Genomic DNA, 22,193 nt, shown 5'->3' with positions numbered 1-22,193 from the left:
AGAGTCTGAAACATCAGTATTTCCTCATACCTTCAACACATTCTAGGTATACTGATTTGCAAGCTCTGGGAGAAGGAATGGGAAGAGATAGCCCTTCTACTTTCAATAAACCTTCCAAGTGGCCATAGGGTTCATAAGCATTTCTGACTTTATAAGCGTCCCACACACACACACACTGCCAATATAAAATCAATGACACTCCCTGGAAGGCAGCAATCCTGGCCCCCACAGCTGATAAGATGACGCAGTGCCCAGGGGAGTTCCCTTGTACACTCAATGGGGCTGAGGCATGCTTCCCAGGAGGATACTTTATCTGCTGGGAATGGCTGCTGATAAAGCATAATTTGATACTTTAGAGGAGAATGCCATGGCTTGGGCCAGTCTTGGTAAAAGGTTCCTATTTCCTTGTTCAGGAGTTTGTAGGCCTGCCGGCCAAGGCAGAAACAGATAATTACTTTACAAAAGCAGAACCATCAGCACAAGAGTGGCTCTTCTCTGGGCTGGGTTAGCCCATCTTCTCATCCCCGGTGCAGGGGGAGGAAGGGGACACCTACTAATTCCCCTGGGCACTGCTGCTCAAAGCTTCCGTCCCCTGCATGCAGCAGCATCACCCAAAGCCACTCACATCAGCCATAGCTTCATGGGGCCAGTTTCTGGGCCACTGCTGGTCCGGATGCAGTTTAATGGTCAGGATGTGGGTTCCAGAGACAGAACAGACTTGGGTTTAAGACCTGGTGTCCTTAATTCAATCTTTCTAGGCTTCAATTTCTTTCATTGTAAAATGAGGATAATGATGGTATCTGAGACAGCTGAAATGGGATAACAGATGTAAGACACCCGGCTGGGTGCCTGCTCCGTCTACATACTCAGCATCATTAGCTATCACTGTTATGCTGCTTGAGCTTTGCATGCACATGCACACACACACTACACACACTACACCCACTGCTCTCCAGAGGGCCAAAACAAGGCAAAAAGTGAAACAGCCTCCCACCCCCACCCAACTTACAGAAACCTAGTGAAGAGATACTGTGAGATGTGCTGAGGTTTCTAAGCCAAACCACACCCTATGTCCTTTGTAGATGTCTCATCTTTATTGCAGAGTTAACTCATTAGCATTTTGTAAAGAGTCAAAGTAGCCCTATTCCCTCTTTAGAAGTGTGCGCACCCTCCATACTTTGCTATTCAACAGCTGCTAGAGCAAGAAAAGGAAGATCCATCTAGAAAAATATAATCCCTTCGCCTTAAAGTCAGGGCTGTCAGATTTGAGAGAGCCAGGAGCTTCTAGATTGGTAAAGATCCTTTAAAGACTTCCAAAACAGTGGAAGCTGAAAAATTCAGTTCAGTATAGAATTTCTTGACAAACAGAATTTTCTCCAGGGCACCAAGTAGAGCACCTTCCTTGGGCAAAAGGGAAGTTGGTCTGAATGAAGTATCTAAGTGTGTTCAAAGTAAATAAGATATAAGTGTAATTTTATGTTAAAATTGTAAACTTTGCAGGGCGCCTGGGTGGCCCAGTTGGTTAGTTAAGTGCTGCCTTCTGCTCAGGTCATGATCCCGGGGGTCCTGGGATCAAGAGCCTCATCGGTTCCCTGCTCAGCAGGGGAGTCTCCTTCTCCCTCTCCCTCTACCCTTGCTCATATGCTCTCTCTCCTGCTCACTCTTTCTCAAATAAATAAAGTCTTTTCAAAAAATTGCAAACCTTGGGCATCCCAGGTGGCTCAGCGATTTAGTGCCACCTACAGCCCAGGGCATGATCCTGGAGACCCGGAATCCAGTCCCGTGTCGGGCTTCCTGCATGGAGCCTGCTTCTCCCTCTGCTTGTGTCTGCCTCTCTCTGCATCTCTCTGTGTCTCTCGTGGATAAATAAATAAAATCTTTTTTAAATAAATTGTAAACCTTGTATTATCCAGAGTAAACACTAGATCAGAATGTTGGACTAAGAAAAAAAAATTCTTAGAAATCAGTATACACCAATATATATACACACATACACACACACACAAATGATGAGGCCATATTTAAGGGCATTTCCTCTGTGGACAAAGAGCCCAACTTCCCAACCCTCTTCTGAAGGACCTCCTGCTATGATATGCCCATTAGAGTGTGTAACACCCTTTTCATGTCTCACATATTAGCCCTTGGTAAATGTTGCATGAAATTTGATGAGCCTGCTAGGAAAGGGAAGATGATTCATAATCATCTATTCCTAATCCACAGACCCTTGATGAAAGCCTGCTAGGTTTAGGGTTTGAAACACTGGGGCTGGAAACAGTTGGTTTGAAGACAAATGGCCCTCTTACTTAAAGGAGGAGGCTCCAGGCGCCTACAGAATGGTAAATTCAGCTCTTCCTTGACCCCTACTAGTTCCTCCATTAGTCTGTGTGCATAGCGGATCCTGGGGAGGCCCCCCTTGCGTGGGGCTTCTGACCCCAGTGGGGCTTCTGGACAGCTGGGGGGCGGGGCCTCAGGGCAGGATGGGGGCGGGACCGCAGGCTCTTAGTCACAGGACAGGGCCCTTCAGCGTTTAAATGTGAAATGGAGCACCGGGGCTAAACCTCGCAGGCTGCTCCCATGATTAATCCAATATCAAATCACAAGTCGCGGGGCGGCCCGCTGCTCGACCACCCCCCCTCTTCGGTGGGGGAGGCGGCCTCGGTTTCTGAGGTTTACGCAGTTGTTGCGATGCAAATGTACTCAGGGCCTGGGGCCTCTTTTTCTCTGACTCGCGCAGGAAGGCAGATGCCCAAACCCTTCGGGATCTGCCTACCCCTCAGCACCCTGCGGGGTGAAGGGAGGCCCAAGCTCACCCTGCTGCGGTGGGAAGGGACCTGCCATGGGATGTGGCATTTGTGTGGGTCCCGCCGCGCTGCAACCAAACAGCCCCAAGCGGCGCACAAGTCAGGAGGCTGGCTGAAGCAGGAGGAGCTAGCTCCAATCTTTTATTCAAGCTTTAAAACAAACAAATAGATCAAAGAGTTTCCGTTTCCTGGCCTTGGTGTCAGATCCACTGGGGAAGTCCCTGGAGTAGAGGGGGAGTGAGAAAGCACAGGCGCATCTGTCCTAGGCTCCCGGCCAACCTACTTCCTCTTGGCTTCTCCTCCAGCTCATCCTGGCAGGAGCCACTGTCAGGGGCTCTGGGATTCCCCCTCGGGCGCTTGGGAGAACCGTTAGAGTCCCTAGCACCTGAAAACCTTTCTTGGAAGCACTTGTACGATGTCTTTTCACAGGGCATAAAACGTCTAGCAAAATGCAAGATCTGAAATCCAGGTAAGAGTCACCTCAAATTATTAGGCAAGGGCTTGCTCATTCAGGTCTCCAAAAGGACAACTGCGAAAGGAGAATGCAGCTGAGTGGGAGACCCCAGTGTCCCTCAGACTCCTTCAGACCTTTTTGGGTAAGAAATACACCACTGAGCAAGGTTCATTCATTAATTATTTTCAAGACGAGTGCCTCCCTCTCCTGAAAAAGAGGCACTGGCTCTTTTCAAAATAAGAACCATGAGTTCAAACTAATCAGCTGAAGCCCCTTGGCACATTATCCAACTTTCTTAGGCCTCTGTTTTGTCATCCAGAAAATAAATTAATAATACTAATCTCTTTTGGTTGTGAGAACAAATGAGACAATGCACAAATTAGATATGATATTTGTATGTGTGCCATAAAAGGACTGGAAAGATATATTGTCTACAACAAGCTGTTAACTGAGGGTTCTTTCAAGAGAGAGGAGTGAAAGTGGTGGGGATAGGTGCCTAGAACTGATATGTTTTCTTCCAAAGACTTCCCTACTGTTTTCATCTTGTATAATAAAAATACTCTTATGCATAATACAGGGACTGCTTCATGGTAGATACTCATGTTAATTTTTATTATTTTTATTTTAAGATTTTTATTTATTTATTCATGAGAGACACAGAGAAAGAGGCAGAGACATAGGCAGAGGGAGAAGCAGGCTATGTATGTCTCTGCCTCTTTCTCTTTGTCTCTCATGAATAAATAAATAAAATCTTTTAATAAATAAATAAAATAAAACTGAGATATCAATTCTAACTTAATTTTCCTTTGAGGCTTCTGGTTCAAGGTGGAAGACTGAGCACACGGAGGTTTTTTGTATGTTTTACACTATTATAATAAACTTGTTATATGCCTCCGCCTCTTAACCCAAATCTCTTGACATGATCTAAATCATGTATTAACACAAAACCTGTAACAACGTACTCCAACACAGAGTACTCTCGACCATGAATTCTAAGTAATCCCAGTTAGAAGGAATTGGGAGTATCAGGTGGAAAGAAGAAACCACAGGCCACAACACACCCAGGAAAGGACTGCTGCCAGAACAGTGGGTAAGATGGGGTGCAGGGAAGAAGTAGATCCTGGAGCAGGAAAGCATCAGGAGCAGCTATGTGGGAGACTAGTAGTAGAGAGGAAGTAGGAGGAGCGCCCAGGCAGTTTAGCTCCCAATCCCCCTCTTGTCCCAACCTCCCTTCCCCAAGACCCAGAGCCCAGTAGGCTCTGGCTTCAGCTGCCTTTCTCACATTCCATTTCTGGTTCATAGAAATGTATATCTTATTTTTGAGAACAGCTATATGTTAAAAAAAAAAAAAGTTTTGTGATACCTGGGTGGCTCAGCGGTTGAGGTCTGCCTTTGGCTCAGGGCATGATCGCGGGGTCCCTGAATCGAGTCCCACATCGGGCTTTCTGCATGGAGCCTGCTTCTCCCTCTGCCTATGTCTCTGCCTCTGTGTCTCTCATGAATAAATAAATAAAATCTTTTTTAAAAATAATAAGTAAGTTTTATCTATGGTTTTTAGAGCAGAGGGATAAGCTTAAAGCATGAATTCACAATATGAACTTGATTTGCAGTTTGAAATTACTGATTTTCAAAAAAAAAGTCCAAATATTGGTTTGAGAGAAAAACCGCAACAAATTACTAACCTTAAAAAAAAAAAAAAAAAGCTGCTTAGGACACCCTAGTGGCTCAGCCAGTTAAGCATCTAACTCCGCTCAGGTCATAATCTCAGGGTCCTGGGATCGAGCCCCACCTTAGTCTTAGTCTCTGCTCAGCGCAGTCTGCTTGAGATTCTTTCCCCCTCCTCTTCCTTCCCCCTCTGCTCCTCCCCACCCCATCACTCTTTCATACATACATACATACATAAATAGGTGCCTAGGTGGCTCAGTCGGTTGAGTGTCTGCCTTCAGCTCAGGTTGTGATCCTGGTATGAAGCCCCGCATCAGGCTCCCTGCTTAGTGGTGAGCCTGCTTCCCTCTCTGCCCCTTCCCCTGCTCAAGCTCTCTCTCTCTCAAATAAATAAATAAAATCTTTAAAAAATAAATCAATAAGTAAATGAAAATGGGCAAAGAATATCACAAAGAAGAGAAAATAGGAATTGCCAAAGAATAAAAGATACTGTACCTTATTAGTAACTGGGGCCATATGTACATTGAGATGCCATTTCTGTCCATGAGATTGGCACAAACGAAAAATAGTAACAAATGTTGGTGCTTTACCCTCAAAAAGTGTGATGAAGAGTCTAAGCTGGAACAGCATTTTTGGAGGACAACTTGACAATATCGATGAACATTTAAAATGCACATAGTCTTCAACTTTTTGAGTCCATGTCTAGATCTTCTCTAGAGAAATATTCACACATATGCACACATGGGTCATGTACATGGTTTTAATTTTGGTGTTGCTTAGAATAGCAGAAACTGGACACTCTACCAGGAATTAGATTTGTCCCTTTGCCTTTTCTATAGAAAAGAGAAGTGCCTCTTGCCACCACCACCACCACCCCCTGCAGAAAATGCTCTTGGAGTCACAGATCTTATAGCCTTATAATTCCTTAAATCAACCACTTTGGAACTGCCTGACATCAGAGGCAGCCTCCCTGCTCTAGTTTAGGAAAGATGGTATAAGAAGATCCACTGAGTTTGGAGGTTTAAAAAGAGTTTTCCAGTTCCCCCAGATGGGTTGTCCAGGGAAAAGAAATAGTGGCAGACGCTAGAACTTGTCCTCTTGGCTTCCTGGGCAAATGAACACATGGTAAGCCATTCTGTCTATGGCCTAAAGGAATGGGTATCAGGAGCAGGTGCCGTTGGCTGAGCTTAAGACCAAGGAATTAACGTTTTCCTGTCTCAAGGACGACAGCAGGCTGTGCTGGGTCTTGATTGGTGCGTTCCCATACCACTTTCATGTTCCAGGGTCACCTGTTGGCCTGTGCAGTGAGAAATCCTTATTACTAATGAGACTCAAATTTTCTGCCAATTTGGGTGTAGCAGCACTGACCACTGCTCCCTCTGGCTCTAAGGGAAAGCTTCAAGAGGGAACTGCTGGGATTTTTGCTGGTAGGCATGTGGGCACTGGAGCTGAATAAACAAAAAAATACCGAAGGATGTGTCCTCAAGATTGTGAAGAGGGACTACCACTCCTGTAACATTGGTCAATCTGCAAAGATGTGGTTGTTACCGTTCCGGTATTTGAACACAGTGGTTACTGACGGTTTTACAAAAACCTTTGTGTCAAAAAAAAACAAAAACAAAAATAAAAACAAAACAAAACAAAATGAAACAAACAAAGAAGACAAAAACCTTTGTGTCTTGGGAGACAGTTAAAGATGGCAAGCCCTTAGCATGGGTCTCTATTGTATTCACATTCGTGCAGTGAAAACCTGTTTGCTAGCCTGTTCCCACAGTGAAACTGAAGGGTCTTGAAGCATAGGTTTGAACTCTTTCCCCAGACACGTTTGCACAATTCAGGTATAAATGAAGTTGATTTAATAGTGGCTGCATCCCTTTCTCCTAGAAAGAAGAAATTTATATGATAGCCCAGAATTTATCTCACATGGTCACAAAATCAGATACACAATGCTTTACTCTCTGCAACCTGCTTTGAAACGGATGATGTTTTGGTTTTTTAAAAAGATTTATTTTTAGAGAGGTGGGGGAGGTGCAGAGGGAGAGGGAGAGAGAAAGAATCTCATGGAGGCTCCACCCTGAGCACAGAGCCTAACTTGGGGCTTGATCTCACAACCCTAAGATCATGACCTGAGCCGAAACCAAGAATCAGACACTTAACCAATTAAGCTACCCAGGTGCCCTGTGGATGATGTTTTATTGTCCAAATCCTCCTCTTTTAACCCTCTAATACTTGGTAATTTAGATACTCTATGAACATTGAGAAATATAGTAAAGGTATTTGTCAACCTTTTTTTTTTTTTAAGATTTTATTTATTTATTCATGAGAGACACAGAAGAGAGGAAGAGACACAGGCAGAGGGAGAAGCAGGCTCCCTGCAGGAAGCCTGATGAAGGATTTGCTTCCAGGACCCCAGGATCATGACCTGAGCCAAAGGCAGAGACACTCAACTACTGAGCCACCCAGGTGCCCCTGTTGACCTTTTTTTATTGATCAGCTTGGAGGTTATAAACAGTCCATGTTATCTAATGACTTTTTAAAATCTGAAAATAAATAAATAAATAAATAAATAAATAAATAAATAAATAAATAAATCTGAAAAAAAGGGACGCCTGGGTGGCTCAGCAGTTGGGCACCTGCCTTCGGCTCAGGTCGTGATCCTGGGATCCCAGATCAAGTCCTGCATCGGGCTCCCTATGGGGAACCTGCTTCTCCCTCTGCCTGTGTCTCTGCCTCTGTTTCTCTCTGTGTCTCTCATGAATAAATAAATAAATCTTTTAAAAAATAAATAAATAAGGGCATCCCGGGCAGCTCAGTGGTTTAAGCGCCACCTTTAGCCCAGGGCTTGATCCTGGAGACCCAGGATTGAGTCCCACGTCAGGCTCCCTGCATGGAGCCTGCTTCTCCCTCTGCCTGTGTCTCTGCCTCTCTTTCTCTCTCTCTCTTTCTCTGTCTCTCATGAATGAATAAATAAAATATTTTTTTAAAAATAAAAATAAAAATAAATAAATAAAATCTAAAAAAAGTTCCATCTATTTAAGTCCAGCAGGTTTGCTTAACTATTTACACACCAGCAAATTTATAAATTGCAGCGAAGTGGTTATCTTAACTTTCATTAATCTCTGCTCCCAAAGAAAATATTCACACAAGTATTTCATGCTGCCCACCTCTAAGCTAGTGGAGGCTGATCTCCTTGAGACAGAGAGAAAGGAGAGGCAGAAAGTAATGAAATTCAGAGAGATAAGCGTAGCCTGTGTTGGGACTCTGGGGCTATCACTTGTAATGTGGGTGGGAAGATATTACCCCACCCCACTGCCTACCTTCCCCAAAGCTCAGCAGGAGGAATGAATGTGGGTGAACATTCCAACTTGGAACCCAACACCTTCCAACACCATGATGGTAATCTAGGGGCAGCAAGAGGGTGACCTACATGATTCAAACCACAATCAGCCAAGTGTTCTGAAATAGCAGATCACAATGGACTTCTCTGTATCACCATCTAAGTGTCACTCAGCTTGCTGACGCTGTGTTTGCTCTCAGGCCAAAGGTCACCCTGGGCTGCTTCCTCCCTCTGACTGCTTGCTGGCTCCTAACACAAATGGATTACTTTATCAACTGTCTGGCAACTCCTTATCTACTCACACATAAACTCAAAAGGCTTTTCCCCCCACATTTTTTTTAGCAGCACCTAAAGTTCTTAAGTTACCTGGGGACATTTTTTTATGGCTTCCTTTAAAAAAAAAAAAAAGATTTTGTTTATTTGAGAGAGACAGAGAGAGAGCACAAGCAGGGAGAATGGCAGAGGGAAAAGAAGCAGGCTCCCCACTGATCAGTGAGCCCCATGCAGGGCTCAATTCCAGGACCCTGGGATCATGACCTGAGCCAAAGGCAGATGTTTAACCGACTGAGCCACAAAGTTATTCCTTTATGGCTTCCTTTTAATGTCAATCTTTGGGGCTATCTGGGCAGAAAGGGCCTTACTAGACATGCTCTAGCAATTCCACTTTTGGGTATTTACCCAAAAGAACCGAAAGCAGAGTCTCAAAAAGATATTTGTACTCCAAGTTTATAGCAGCATTATTCACAAGAGCTAAAAAGTGGAAGCAACCCAAGTGTCCTTGGCAAAATGTGGTATAGACATAGAGTGGAATATTATTCAGCCTTTAAAAAGAGGGAAATTCTGGAGTGCCTGGGTAGTTCAGTTAGTTAAGTGTCTGCCTTCAGCTCAGGTCATGATCCTGGGGTTCAGGGATCAAGCCCCACATCAGGATCCCTGCTCTTTGAAGAGCCTGCTTCTCCCTCTCCCCTCATGCGCTCTCTCTCTCTTTTTCTCTCTCTCTTTCTCAATCTCTCTCAAATAAATAAAATCTTTTTAAAAATTAAAATAAAATAAGGAAATCGTGACATATGCTATAGCATGGAAAAATTTGAGGACATTATGCTAAGTAAGGCAGTTACATATAATATATATTATATAATTCCAGTTACATGAGGTACTTACAGAGTAATTAAATTCATAGAGACAGAAAAAATGGTGGTTGCCAGAGGCTACAGTGGGGAAGTGGAGGTTGGGGCGCTATTGTTTTATGGGTAGAGTTTCAGTTTTGCAAGATAAAAAGAGGAGGATGATGGTGGTGATAGTTGTACAGTATTATAAATGTATTTAATATCACTGAACTGTACACTTGAAAATGGTTAAGATGATAAACTTTGTTATGTGTATTTCACCACAATAAAATTTTTTTTTAAAAAAAGAGAGGATGTAATGTACATAGCCTCACCCTGTTTTCCATATTTGATGGCAATTGTAATAAAATTTCCTTTTAAAAAAAATTTCCTTTTTGATAAAACAAACTATAAAAGTGCATGTGAGGGGCACCTGGCTGGCTCAATTGGTGGAACGATCAACTCTTGATCTCGGGGGTTGTGGGTTCAAGCCCCATGCTGGGTGTAGAAATTACTTAAAAATAAAATCTCTATTTAAAAAAAAATAAAGGAGAGGCACCTGGGTGGCTCAGTGGTTGAAAGTCTGCCTTTGGCTCAGGTTATGATCCCAGAGTCCTGGAATGGAGCCCCAGTTTTTTTTTTTTAAAGATTTATTTATTTATTCATGAGAGACACAGACTGAGAGAGAGAGGCAAAGACATAGGCAGAGGGAGAAGCAGGCTCCTCGCAGGGAGCCTGACCAGGACTCAATCCTGGATCCCGGGAACATGACCTGAGCCTAAGGCAGGTGTCCAACCACTGAGGCACCTAGGCATCCCAGGAGCCTCACTTCACTTAATTCTTACAACATTTCAGGGACACCTGGGTGGCTCAGCGGTTGAGCATCTGCCTTCTGTCCACAGGCGTGGTCCTGGAGTCCCGGGATGGAGTCTCACATCGGGCTTCCTATGAAGAGCCTGCTCCTCCCTCTGCCTGTGTCTCTGCCTCTCTGTGTGTGTCTCTCATGAATAAATAAATAAAATCTTAAAAAAAAATTCTTACATTTAGGAGGTATATGCTACTAACACATCCATTTTACAGATGAGAAAATCAAGGCACAGAGAGGTGAAATAGCTTTTTTAAGTCCTCACAGCTAGTAAATGTGGCTCCAGGATCTGCCTTCTTGACCACCATAAGCTCGCACCTGACTTCAACAAGGCTTGTAAAGTATGGTCATTGAAATGACCATAACAAGAGGCAGAATGGGACACCTGGGTGGCTCTGCAGTTTGGTGCCTGCCTTGGGCCCAGAGTGTGATCCTGGAGACCCGGGATCAAGTCCCACATCGGGCTACCTGCATGGAGCCTACTTCTCTCTCTGCCTATGTCTCTGCCTCTCTCTCTGTGTTTCTCATTTAAATAAAATCTTTAAACAAACAAACAAAAAACAAGAGGCAGAATGAAGCAAGTTCTAAATTGAGACATAAAGACAAATGCTGGGGGAGGAGCCTGAGCTGGGATGACAGGTTTGGACTCAAGTGATTTTTCACCTTTTTGCCAATCAACTAAAGTCATGTGAAATTCCCCAGCAAATCCTTGAATGGAGCCAAAAAGAATTAGTAAGAGTCAACTCATCTGACCACATCAGAGATCCAGAGTTTGTTCTAATATAGATCTTTCTTTGACATATGACATTAAACAAGCTCTAGCCCAGGGACCTGGGAAGAGAGTGGTCTATTTCCACCTTTCAGTGTCCTAAAACCCTATGCTTTAGAAATGTGCTCGGGATGTGAGTCACGTAAGCCTGGGAAGTAGTCAAAAACCTTCAGATCCTGTGTTTCCTTCCCATTCTGCGATTCACCTAAAGACTGATTTGCAGGGACGGAAAAAGCTATCTGTAAATTTGGGAGCCAGAGAGCCAACTAATTAAGTCTGAATTAAGATCGCTGAGGTCATTGTCCTAGGTCATAAAACCTTCTCAGAGATTGTGTGCAAACTGCGATGAAGACACTATCTTCACCCCACAGTGATCTCTCTTCTTCAAAGATGTGACAGGCCCTGTGGTTCCAAAGAAACAAACTGGAGAAAAGAAAGGAAAGAAAGGAAGAAAAGAAAGAAAGAAAAAGAAAGAAAGAAAGAAAGAAAGAAAGAAAGAAAGAAAGAAAGAAAGAAAGAAAGAAAGAAAGAAAGAAAGAGAGAGAAAGAGAGAAAGAAAAGAAAAGAAAAAAGAAAGAAAAGAAAAAAAGAAAGAAAAGAAAAGAAAAGAAAAGAAAGAAAAGAAAAGAAAAAAGAAAAGAAAAGAAAAAGAAAAGAAAAGAAAAGAAAAGAAAAGAAAAGAAAAGAAAAGAAGAAATTGGTTAAAAGCAGGCAGTGTGCAACAATTTCTATTTTGAAGAGATGTGAAATGCTGTTTAGGACATCTTTTCATTTCTTTATTCCCTTAATCCTAAAGATTAGCTTTTATAAAGTCCCTTCTAAAAATGTACTTTGGGGACACCTGAGTGGTTCAGTGGTTGAGCATCTGCCTTCAGCTCAGGGGGTGATCCTGGAGTCTCAGGATCGAGTCCTACATCGGGCTCCCTGCAAGAAGCCTGCTTCTCCCTCTGCCTATGTCTCTGCCTCTCTCTCTGTGTCTCATGAATAAATAAATAAAATCTTTTTTAAAAATGTACTTTAGGGATCCCTGGGTGGTGCAGTGGTTTGGCGCCTGCCTTTGGCCCAGGGCGCAATCCTCGAGACCCGCGATCGAATCCCACGTCGGGCTCCCGGTGCATGGAGCCTGCTTCTCCCTCTGCCTGTGTCTCTGCCTCTCTCTCTCTCTCTCTCTCTCTGTGACTATCATAAATAAATAAAAATTTAAAAAAAATAAAATAAAAATAAAAATTAAAAAACGTACTTTGGCTTTCATCAATTTTTAAAATTTATGATATATTTGATTGTATTATATATACATATATCTCCTCCATGTAACAAGTTTAAATTACCTACTTTAACCCAACTTAAAGGAAGAAAAAAGGAGAGATTTAAGATTTGAATATAAAAATTCTGCTTGTAAATGTCTTTTTTCCTCTAAGTTGGCAGCTATCTCAATGTATATATAAGCACAATGACTAAGTTGTATTTCTCTCCAAATAAGTAACTTGGGTGAGATGCTATTGCCTAAATCTAATTTTGATATCTTAAATCAATGCTTTTATGGTATATAGGAATTTGAAGCATGAAGTTAAAAATAAAAAGGTTGTTTTGGTCCCTCCCCCTGCAGTAAACCAGACAAAAAACAAAAACAAGGCAGTCACTCTTCACAAGCTAAAAGTAGCAACAAGAAAATAAGCCAGAGGAGATGTCAGCTTGAGGCTTCTTTAACTGGTAGCAAAGACTGCTGAGTGTCCACCAAAGATTCCTGCCCCAGGTCCCCTCCCAGGGTAGACTGTAGCTGGGAAGTAGCTGCCAGTTAGGGGCTACCCTTGCCAGGATGCCTGAGGGCTAAAAGGGGACACAGGCCTTATCTTTGCCAATACAATGTGAGTGAAAGAAATGGCTATCATTTCTGGGCTAAGAGGAGTTAAGAAGCATGTGTGTCTTCACTCTCTTGTTTGCCTAATGCCCTCTGGAAACTGAGAACTACCAGGACCTGGACGAGGGCCCATGCACAAGAGCACGGGAGCCTGGGTTCCAAATACATCCACTGTCATGGGATCCAGAAGAAACTTCACCTGTTAAACCACCACCATGTTGAAGCTGGTTTGTTGCAGAGGGTAGCACTACTCTGATGGCTTATTCCAAGGTGCTGGGATTAGGGGCTGGAGGAGGGAGTAAAGATTTATTAGTGAGTGAAGAAGCACACTAGGAAAGAAATATATTCTCTTCTTCTGTGGAAAAGTCTTTAGCACAAGAGAAGGATTCTCTTCTTCTGTGGAAAAGTCTTTAGCATTTAATCTCAGATGCCTAAAACACTAGGCCAGTAGTATGATACTAGTAGCTAATAACACCCAAGCAGCACTTATCATTTAACAGGCTGCTGTAAAAATACTTACACTAACCTACTCATTTCTCACACATTTATTGGGTAAGCTATTAATATCACCCCCATTTTGCAGATGAGGAAACCGAGGCCCACAGGAGTTAAGTAATTTGCTTACAGTCATACAGCTCGTAAGAGGCAGAGGTGATGCAAGCCCAGGCAGCCCAGCTCCAGAATCTTGCTCGTTTACTGCTCTATACACACACCCCTCACAATGTAAGCAGCACACAGGGCCAGACGAAAGCTGAAGCAATGAGGGAAATCATGCCCGGTCTGAAGGGGTCAGCTGTTCAGCACTACCTGATGATTTTCACATGTACTCAAGATCTTCTCATCTTTCAATAAAAGCCAGAAATCCAGATTTTTATGTCAAGTTTCCAGATTTTAAATTGTCTCCATTTTGTTTTAACCCTCTGTGGCCCAAAAAAAGCACATCAGCAGACTGCAGGTAGCACAGGGCCAGCCCCCTGCCACCCCTGCTCTTGGGGCAGCTGTACCCTAGGACTGTGTGGTCTCCTGCTTGCCCAAAGGCCCTGGGGAGTTCTGAGTCTGGTGGCCAGAAGAGGAGTCAACTCTGCAAACAACAGCTCCTTTAGGCCCACTGATATGAATAATTAATTTCTGTTTTCTCACTTGCCAGTCCACAAAGGTTACCAAGAAGCCCGGCATTCAGGAAGCAACTAGGTCCCCTTCTGAGACAATGAGGACAGGCATGGAGGCTCCTGGGGGTACTCAGGGAGCCCCATAATGAAGTCTGGAGTAGTGGCCTATGCTCAAAGGGAGCCGGTGGATACCGGCCAGGGCCTGTGTGTGTGCTCCCTGCCTGGCTGCCTTGGTAGAGCCATCAGAGCATCGAGGCTCATTAGAGACTGACACTCTGTGGCTTTTACTGCTATCAGCGGGAGGGGGCTCTGAATTCTTCAAGACGCTTTATAATAAAACAAAAAGGCACAATTATGCAGTCAAAAGGAAGACAAGGCAGCTGCATACAAAGCAGAACTTTCTCCCTAATAGGACCAACCTCAGCTAGACATTGCTGAGGCCTTACCTTCCTCCCCAGGCTGCAGCTGTGAGGCATCCGTAATTGGATGCTCCACTGCTCCAGCTCTTGGATTATTCAAACTGCAGGATTTCCAGATGCGTTGGGTTTCAATTAAGGATATGCCCAGGCAACAAGATGAGCCACGTACCATTTTTCACCCTTACTGTCAGCAAAACTGAAACTGATAACTATAATAATAAAATTAACCAGCATACATTATATACTGTGTGTCAGGTGCTTTTCTAAGTGCTTTATATATTAAGTTACTTAATCTTTACACCTACTTAATTTGGCATTGATATTGTTATTATCACCTTCAGTCTACAGCTATGGAAACTGAGGCACAAAAAAATTAACAGTGAAGTGGCAGAGCTGGGCTTTGAACCCAAGCAATGTGGTTCATTGCTATACTCATACTAGACAGTATGCTCTTGACCATCATACCAGTGGCTGTTTGCATTTTACACAGAGCTTATTGTATGCCAGGCCCTGTCCCACATATTTTCTATACTTTATTTCATTTAATCTTCACAACTCCAGTTGAGGTATAATCATCTCCATTGAACAGAAAAGAAAATAGGTTTTATAGAAGGAGGAAGTAATTTGGTTAAAGGCACAAAATAATAAGTGGCCTACAGACTAGATCCAAATCCAGGTTGCTCTGATTCAAAGCCAGGCTCTTGGGCAGCCCGGGTGGCTCAGCGTGGGGCAGCCTGGGTGGCCCAGAGGTTTAGTGCCGCCTTCAGCCCAGGGTATGATCCTGGAGACCTAGGATCGAATCCCATGTCGGGCTCCCTGCATGGGAGCCTCCTTCTCCCTCTGCCTGTGTCTCTGCCTCTCTCTCTCTCTGTGTCTCTCATGATTAAATAAATAAATCTTTAAAAAAAAACAAAAACAAAGCCAGGCTCTTAACTATTACTTGGCACACAGTACCAGTCCATCTAACTTACTGGTATTCACAAAGTTTAGGCCTGAAAAACCTCTAGTCCAATCATCTTTTTTCAGGTGAGGAGATATAGCCCAGAGAGATTAAGAATTAGTGGTTTGGTTGGTAAGCATGCAACTCTTGATCTTGGTGTTGTAAGTTCGAGCCCCATGATGGGTACAGAGTTCACTTTAAAAAAAAAAGAGGGGTGCCTGAGTGGCTCAGTCAGTTAAGAATCTGCCTTCTGCTCAGGTCATGATCTGGGGGTCCGGGAATTAATAAGCCCATCTCCGTTGGGCTCTCTGCTCAGCGAGCAATCTGCTTCTCCCTCTGCCCCTCCCCTGTTCATGCTCTCTCTTTCTCTCACAAATAAATAAATAAAATCTTTTTTAAAAAAAAGAATTAGTGGTGGGTTTTACTAGAGTAACATTGGCCCCAAAAAGAGCTGGGTTCCAATCCTAGCTCTGTCCTTTATTAGCTATGTGACTTCGGCAAGTGACTCAGTGTTTCCAGACTTATTAGTATAGTACAGAAGTAATAATAGTCTCGTGGACAGTAAAGTATGTGTGTACATATACTTCTAATAAACACTCAGCATGGCAAAGCCATTTCATTATAGTCAGGTGGTCCCCAAATTACAGATTGATAATTTCAAACTTCTGCTTACAAATCTGTTCTTTATGATTTGAAATAATGTGTAAGTGGTAAGTAGGTTGCCAGAATTGGCCCCTAAAGTCAAATAAACAGACAACGATTTTGGAAAATTATACTGTACTTCTAAAACTTTTCTGGTTGGCACTCTTCTTGTGCAAAATCCCAAGGAAATCACATTTATCAAAGATCTGAGCGATTAGACATTTAGGCCTTCTACTCTCACAAATAAAGTTAATCTACTACCACATCAGTGGAATTCTGGAGAAGATAGGTTTTGTTTGTTTTTAAGATCTTATTTATTTATTTATTTGACAGAGAAAGAGCACAAACGGGGAGTGGCAGGCAGAGAGAGAGGGAGAAGCAGATTCCCCATTGAGTAGGGAGCCCAACGAGGGACTTGAACCCAGGACCCTGGAATCATTACCTGAACCAATGGCAGATGCTTAACTGACTAAGCCCCCCAGGGCTCATGGTTTTTAATTCCAATATCCTTTTCACTATGTAGTGATTTCATGATTCTGTACCTGGAACTATGGACCATGCTGTGATGCCATGTTTGGTCCTTTGGCACAAACATCAAGATTGGTGATTGCATTTGGTTTCGTTTTGGGGTTCCTATTTTTAGTTGCTGTACCTGGTTGTTTATCAGGACATGCTCATGTGACCAGCACCCAGTAATAGTTTCAAACCTTAAGACTCAAATAGACTTCATTGGGAGTAGATATTCTACGCATGTCTTTGTAGTTTGCTTTTAGAGAGACAGCACTCCTACATGGCCTCAGACAGGGAAAGACATCAAAGCCTATGCTGGACCTCTCCTGTGTCTGTGTCTGTATATTTTTCTTGCTGCTTTTTGCTCTGTATCCTCTGTAAAAAAATCTTAGCCATGAGTCTAATCTGCTAGTGAGGCTTATATACCCTTCTAGCAAATCCTTCAATAAAACAATGGTAAAACAAATTGAGCCATTTCTGACATTGTTTTTCACATTTCTGAGACCGACTCTCTCATATATATCTGCAAACAGCTACGGTTACCATTTGGTCTTAGTGAGAAGGGAACTTAGAGGTTTGTTTTGTTTTTTAAAGATTTTATTTATTTATTTGTTTGTTTGTTTGTTTGAGAGAGAAAGAGAGAGAGCAAGAGAGCACAAGGAGGGAGAGCTGAAGAAGGAGAGGGAGAAGTAGATTTCTCCACTGAGCAGGGAGCCTGACACAGGGCTCAATCCCAGGACCCTGAGATCATAACCTGAGCTGAAGGCAGACACCCAACAGACTGAGCCACCCAGGTGCCTCTGTTTTGTTTTGTTTTAATGCAGATTCAGGTTGGGCCTGAGATCCTGCATTTCTTTCTTTCTTCTCCTTTTTTTTTTTCTACTCTTTTTTTTTTTTAAAGAGGCTCCAAGCCCAACACGAGGCTTGAACTCATGACCTTTACATCAAGAGTCACATGCTCTACTGAAACTTAGAGGTTTTGAGGAAAATACTTTGATTTCTGAAGCTCCAAACAGCCATTCTTCTTTATGAATTTACATCAGATATTTGTGTCAGTCAGGATAACCTAGGTAATGCTGCAGTAACAAAGAGCACCAAACATTTCAGTGGCTGAAAATAAAAACAGTTTGTTTTTCACTCTAGTACATGTCTATTAAGGATTAACTGGGAGCTCTGCTGTGTTTTGCCATCCCACTAGGACCCACACTGACTGAACAATCACTATCTAAATCACACTGTACATTTCAGCAGCAAAGGGAAAAGAGGTCTCATAACAGCATTAAATGCTCTAATGCAGAAGTTGCACATATCACTTCTATTCAAACATACTGGTTAGAACTAGGCAATGGTCCCTACCTAATTTCAAGGGAACCAGGAATGTAATCCTACTTACCATGTTCCTGGAAAGCAAGGGGGAATCAAAATACTTAGTTTAACTGTCCTAAGGACTAGCACAGGTCTCCATTAGTTGGGGAGGGCCTAGTTAGCTGAGTTTGAAGTATTATCCTTTTTCTGTATCATCCACCTTTAGGACACAGCATGCTCCCATGAGGAAAAGGGGCACATGGGGATGCCTGGGTGGCTCAGTGGTTGAGTATCTGCCTTCAGCTCAAGTCATGATCCCAGGGTTCTGAGATCAAGTCCTGCATCAGGCCCCCCATGGGGAGCCTGCTTCTCCCTCTGCCTATGTCTCTGCCTCTCTCTCTCTCTGTCTCTAAAATAAATAAATAAAATCTTAAAAAAAAAAAAAAGGAAAAGAGGCACAATGTGGCAGATTCTGAACTGGTGAGCAGACAAACAGGGTAGTAAGGTAGAAGGTCACATGTCAAAGTCTTCTTGGGGGCAGACAAAGCTTGAAAATAACTTCAGGAAGAAAAACCACAGCCCTGAGAATAATGGTTCTAGAATATGTCTTATCAATGGGTCCTTCTGGGCCCCCAAAAAAGAGGAGAAGGGACAGAGAGGATGAAGATAAAAGCAAAGAAGGGGTGCCTGGGTGGCTCAGTCAGTTAAACATTTGACTCTTGATTTAGGCTCAGGTCGTGATCTCAGGGTCATGAGATGAAACCCTGTGTCCTGGGCTCTGTGGGAAATCTGCCTGAGATTCTCTCCCTCTCCCTCTGTCTCTCCTATTTGCACAAGTGCACACATTCTCTCTCTCTCTAAAAATAAATAAATAAATCTAAAAGAAAAAAAAGTAAGAGGAGGAGAAAAAAGTAAAAGCTCCTTAAATGCTTAGCAACCCCAGCAGTCTGCTCAGGTAGTCTAAATCCCACAAAATTCTTGAAAATGCAATAATTCTTTTATTTGTTTAATAAATACAATACACCAGCATTGTGCTAGGGTCAGGAAGACCAGAATTTTAAAAAGTAGTCCCTTGGGGATCCCTGGGTGGCTCAGCGGTTTAGTGCCTGCCTTCAGCCCAGGGTGTGATCCTGGAGTCACGGGATAGAGTCCCATGTCGGGCTTATGCATGGAGCCTGCTTTTCCCTCTGCCCCCCCCCCCTCTGTCTCTCATGAATAAATAAATAAAATCTTTTTTTAAAAAAGTCCTTTTCTAACATACATACACTTTAAGGGTTTAGAATCCAGTGGGGGGGTGGGGGGGCAGCCTGGGTGGCTCAGTGGTTTAGTGCCACCTTCAGTCCAAGGTGTGATCTTGGAGACTCAGGATCAAGTCCCACATCAGGTTCCCTGCATGGAGCCTGCTTGTGTCTCTGCCTCTCTCTTTCTCTCTGTGTCTCTCATGAATAAATCAATCTTAAAAAAAAAAAAATCCAGTGGGGGAAGACAGAGAGGCAAACCTTTTTAAACCAAATTATAATTGCTCAAAAGAGTGAAATGTGCAAAGTGAAGGGAAGAACTATGTGGCTAGCACTAGGCTGGTTTTCCAAAAGCCAACCAGTCTCTTTCTCTCTTTAAGGATCTTTACAACAGAGGCTGAAGAGCTGAAATCCCTGATCCCAAGCCCTCCTTGCAGCTAAGGATGGCCATGTAATGTTGACCAATAGCATGAAGGCAGCAGTTGCTAGGTAGGACTTGGGGGGAAAGCTTTTTAAAGCAACAGCCAGTATGATCACTACAGTCCTTTGCACTCTACTCCCTTTCTGAAACATGAGCACACATCTCGTGATGCAGCAGATTTTTTTTAACTGTGAGACAACAATCAAGAAGACAAACACTTCTCTGCTCCATAATGGGGAAAGTCTGGGCCCCTGAGTGTACTGCTGAGCCATCCCAGAAAGCTTGCCTCTGGGGTTCTTAGACTGGAGGAAAACAAATCTGTACCTGGTCAAGTCACTGCAGTAGTCTCTATTGCTGTTAACAAAACATCACAAGTTTTGTGGCTTAAAACAATACCAATTTATTATCTATTAGGAGAGAAATCTGACAGGGTCTGTCACTGGGCTAAAATCAAAGTGCAGGGCTGGGTTCCTTTCCAGAGGCTCTGGAAGATAATTAGTTTCCTTGCTTTTTCCAGCTTCTAGAGGCTGCTCATAATGCTTGACTCAGGCCCCATTCCTTCTTCAAAGCTAGCAACAGTGGGTTGAGTCCTTATGTCACTGTATCACTCTGATCTATCTCCTTCTTCCAGTTTTTTTTTTAAGATTTTAATTTATTGGGGCAGCCTGGTGGCTCAGTGCTTTAGTGCTGCCTTCAGCCCAGGGCATGATCCTAGAGACCCGCGATTGAGTCCCACATCAGGCTCCCTGCATGAAGCTTGCTTCTCCCTCTGCCTGTGTCTCTGCCTCTCCTCTCTTGTGTCTCTCATGAATAAATAAATTCTTTAAAAATATTTTTTAATTTATTTATTCATAAGAGACACAGTGGGGGGACAGAGATATAGGCAGAGGGAGAAGCAGGATCTCTGCCGGGAGCCTGATGTGGGGCTCAAATCCCAGGATCCTGGGATCACGACTTGAGCCAAAGGCAGATGCTCAACGACTGAGCCACCCAGACATCCCTCCTTCTTCCATTTTTAAGACCTATATTACTACATTGGGCCCACCCGGATAATTCAGAATCATCTGTTTCAAGGTCCTTTTTTTTTTTTTTTTTTTTTTGAGAGAGAGAGAGAGAGACAGAGTATTCCTGAACAGTGGGAGGGGCAGTCAAACAGATTTCATGCTTGCTGAGTGCAGAGCCAGATCTAGGGCTCAATCCCATGACCCTGAGATCACAGCGATCCAGTTAAGGACCTTGAGGGGCACCTCAGTGGTTCAGTTGGTTAAACGTCTGACTCCTGATTTCAGCTAAGACATTTAACCAACTGAACCACTGAGGTGCCCCTCAAGGTCCTTAACTGGATCACATCTGCAAAGTTCCTTTTGCCATGTAAGATAACGTAAGTTCCAGGGATCGGGACGTGGATGCCTTTGGGGACCATTATTCTGCATGCCACAGCCATTATGGCAGCTTTCTCTGCAGCCAAATGCACTCCTAACTGACACCCAGCTCTTGGGTCTACCTAGGAAAGCAGGGGAGGCTTTACAGATGAAGTAGCCTCCTAGCTGAGACCTGAGGGATGAACAGTAATTTGTCACATAAACAAATATGGAAGGGGCATTCCAGGGAAAGGGTATAGCACATGCAGAGGAATAAGTACACAGGATATGTTTGGAAATTACAAGCAGCTCAGTATTGCTAGAGCATTAAGTGCATGCACATATGGATTAGGAGAGGACAGTGATGAGGGTGGGCTGGAGCACAAACAGCTGGATACATGTGTATCTTAGAAGCTCCGAGTTTACTTTATAGGTGGCAGAGAGTCATTGAAGAATGCAAGCAGGGGGCGCATAATTAAATTTAGGGGCAAGAGCAATCACTTTGGCTTTAGTGTGGAAGATAACCAGGGGCTGGAGTAGAAAAGCTGAGGCTGTAGGCAGAACAATAGGTTATTGCAGTGGTTTACATCAGGGGCAATGAAATGAAAGCCCAGGTATTCATGAACTTTGTTTGAGCACCTCCTCTATGTGCTGTGACATTCTGGGGCTACAAGGACAAATCAGACCCAGGTCAGAATAAGAGTGCCTCTCACCACACCAACCACAGTCCCAGGGCAAGAGTGATGGGTGCTCGTGAACTTAGGTTTGGGATGTTCTGCTCCCCTACCCCAAGTCCAGAAAACACAGACAGGGTGGGGTGCAGCCCAGAGGAACGCAAAGGGGCACCAGGACCATCACAATGATGGGAAAGCAACTGAAGAACTGGATGGTCCTTTCCTGCACATATCTCACCCAAACAAGCTTAATGTCCCCCCACAAATCTGGTCTAGTTATATTTTTTGAGATTTTATTTATTTATTCATGAGAGACACAGAAAGAGAGAAGCAGAGACACAGGCAGAGGGAGAAGCAGGCTCCCTGAGGGGAGCCCGATGTGGGACTCGATCCCAGAACCCCGGGATCACGCCCTGAGCCGAAGGCAGATGCTTAACCGCTGAGCCACCTAGGCATCCCTGGCCTAGTTATTTTAAATCACTGCATGTGGTGATTTAGAAGAGGAAATGGTGTGGTCACAGGAGAAGCCTAGAATTCACTGTCCTCCCTTCCCCCCACCCCCACCACGGATGGAAATGGTCTGGACTTAGAGACGAGGGATGGTTGCACAAGTTTGTGAATATACTAAAACCTCAAGACTGGGGGCCTCTGGGTGGCTCAGTCAGTTAAGCATCTACCTTCAGCCCAGGTCATGATCTCAGGATTCTGGGATCAAGCTG

At 43.6% G+C, this 22,193-nt stretch overlaps 1 protein-coding gene across 2 annotated transcripts in view; it reads right to left on the bottom strand.

Moving 5' to 3' along the window:
• Positions 1-22,193, bottom strand: part of ABR (ABR activator of RhoGEF and GTPase) — a 186,369-nt gene that overhangs the window by 153,125 nt on the left and 11,051 nt on the right. The gene's annotated exons all lie outside the window — the stretch shown is intronic.

Source organism: Canis lupus, chromosome 9 (assembly GCF_003254725.2).
Source record: "Canis lupus dingo isolate Sandy chromosome 9, ASM325472v2, whole genome shotgun sequence".
NCBI lineage: Eukaryota > Metazoa > Chordata > Mammalia > Carnivora > Canidae > Canis > Canis lupus.
This window is presented reverse-complemented; position numbering and strand designations above follow the sequence as displayed.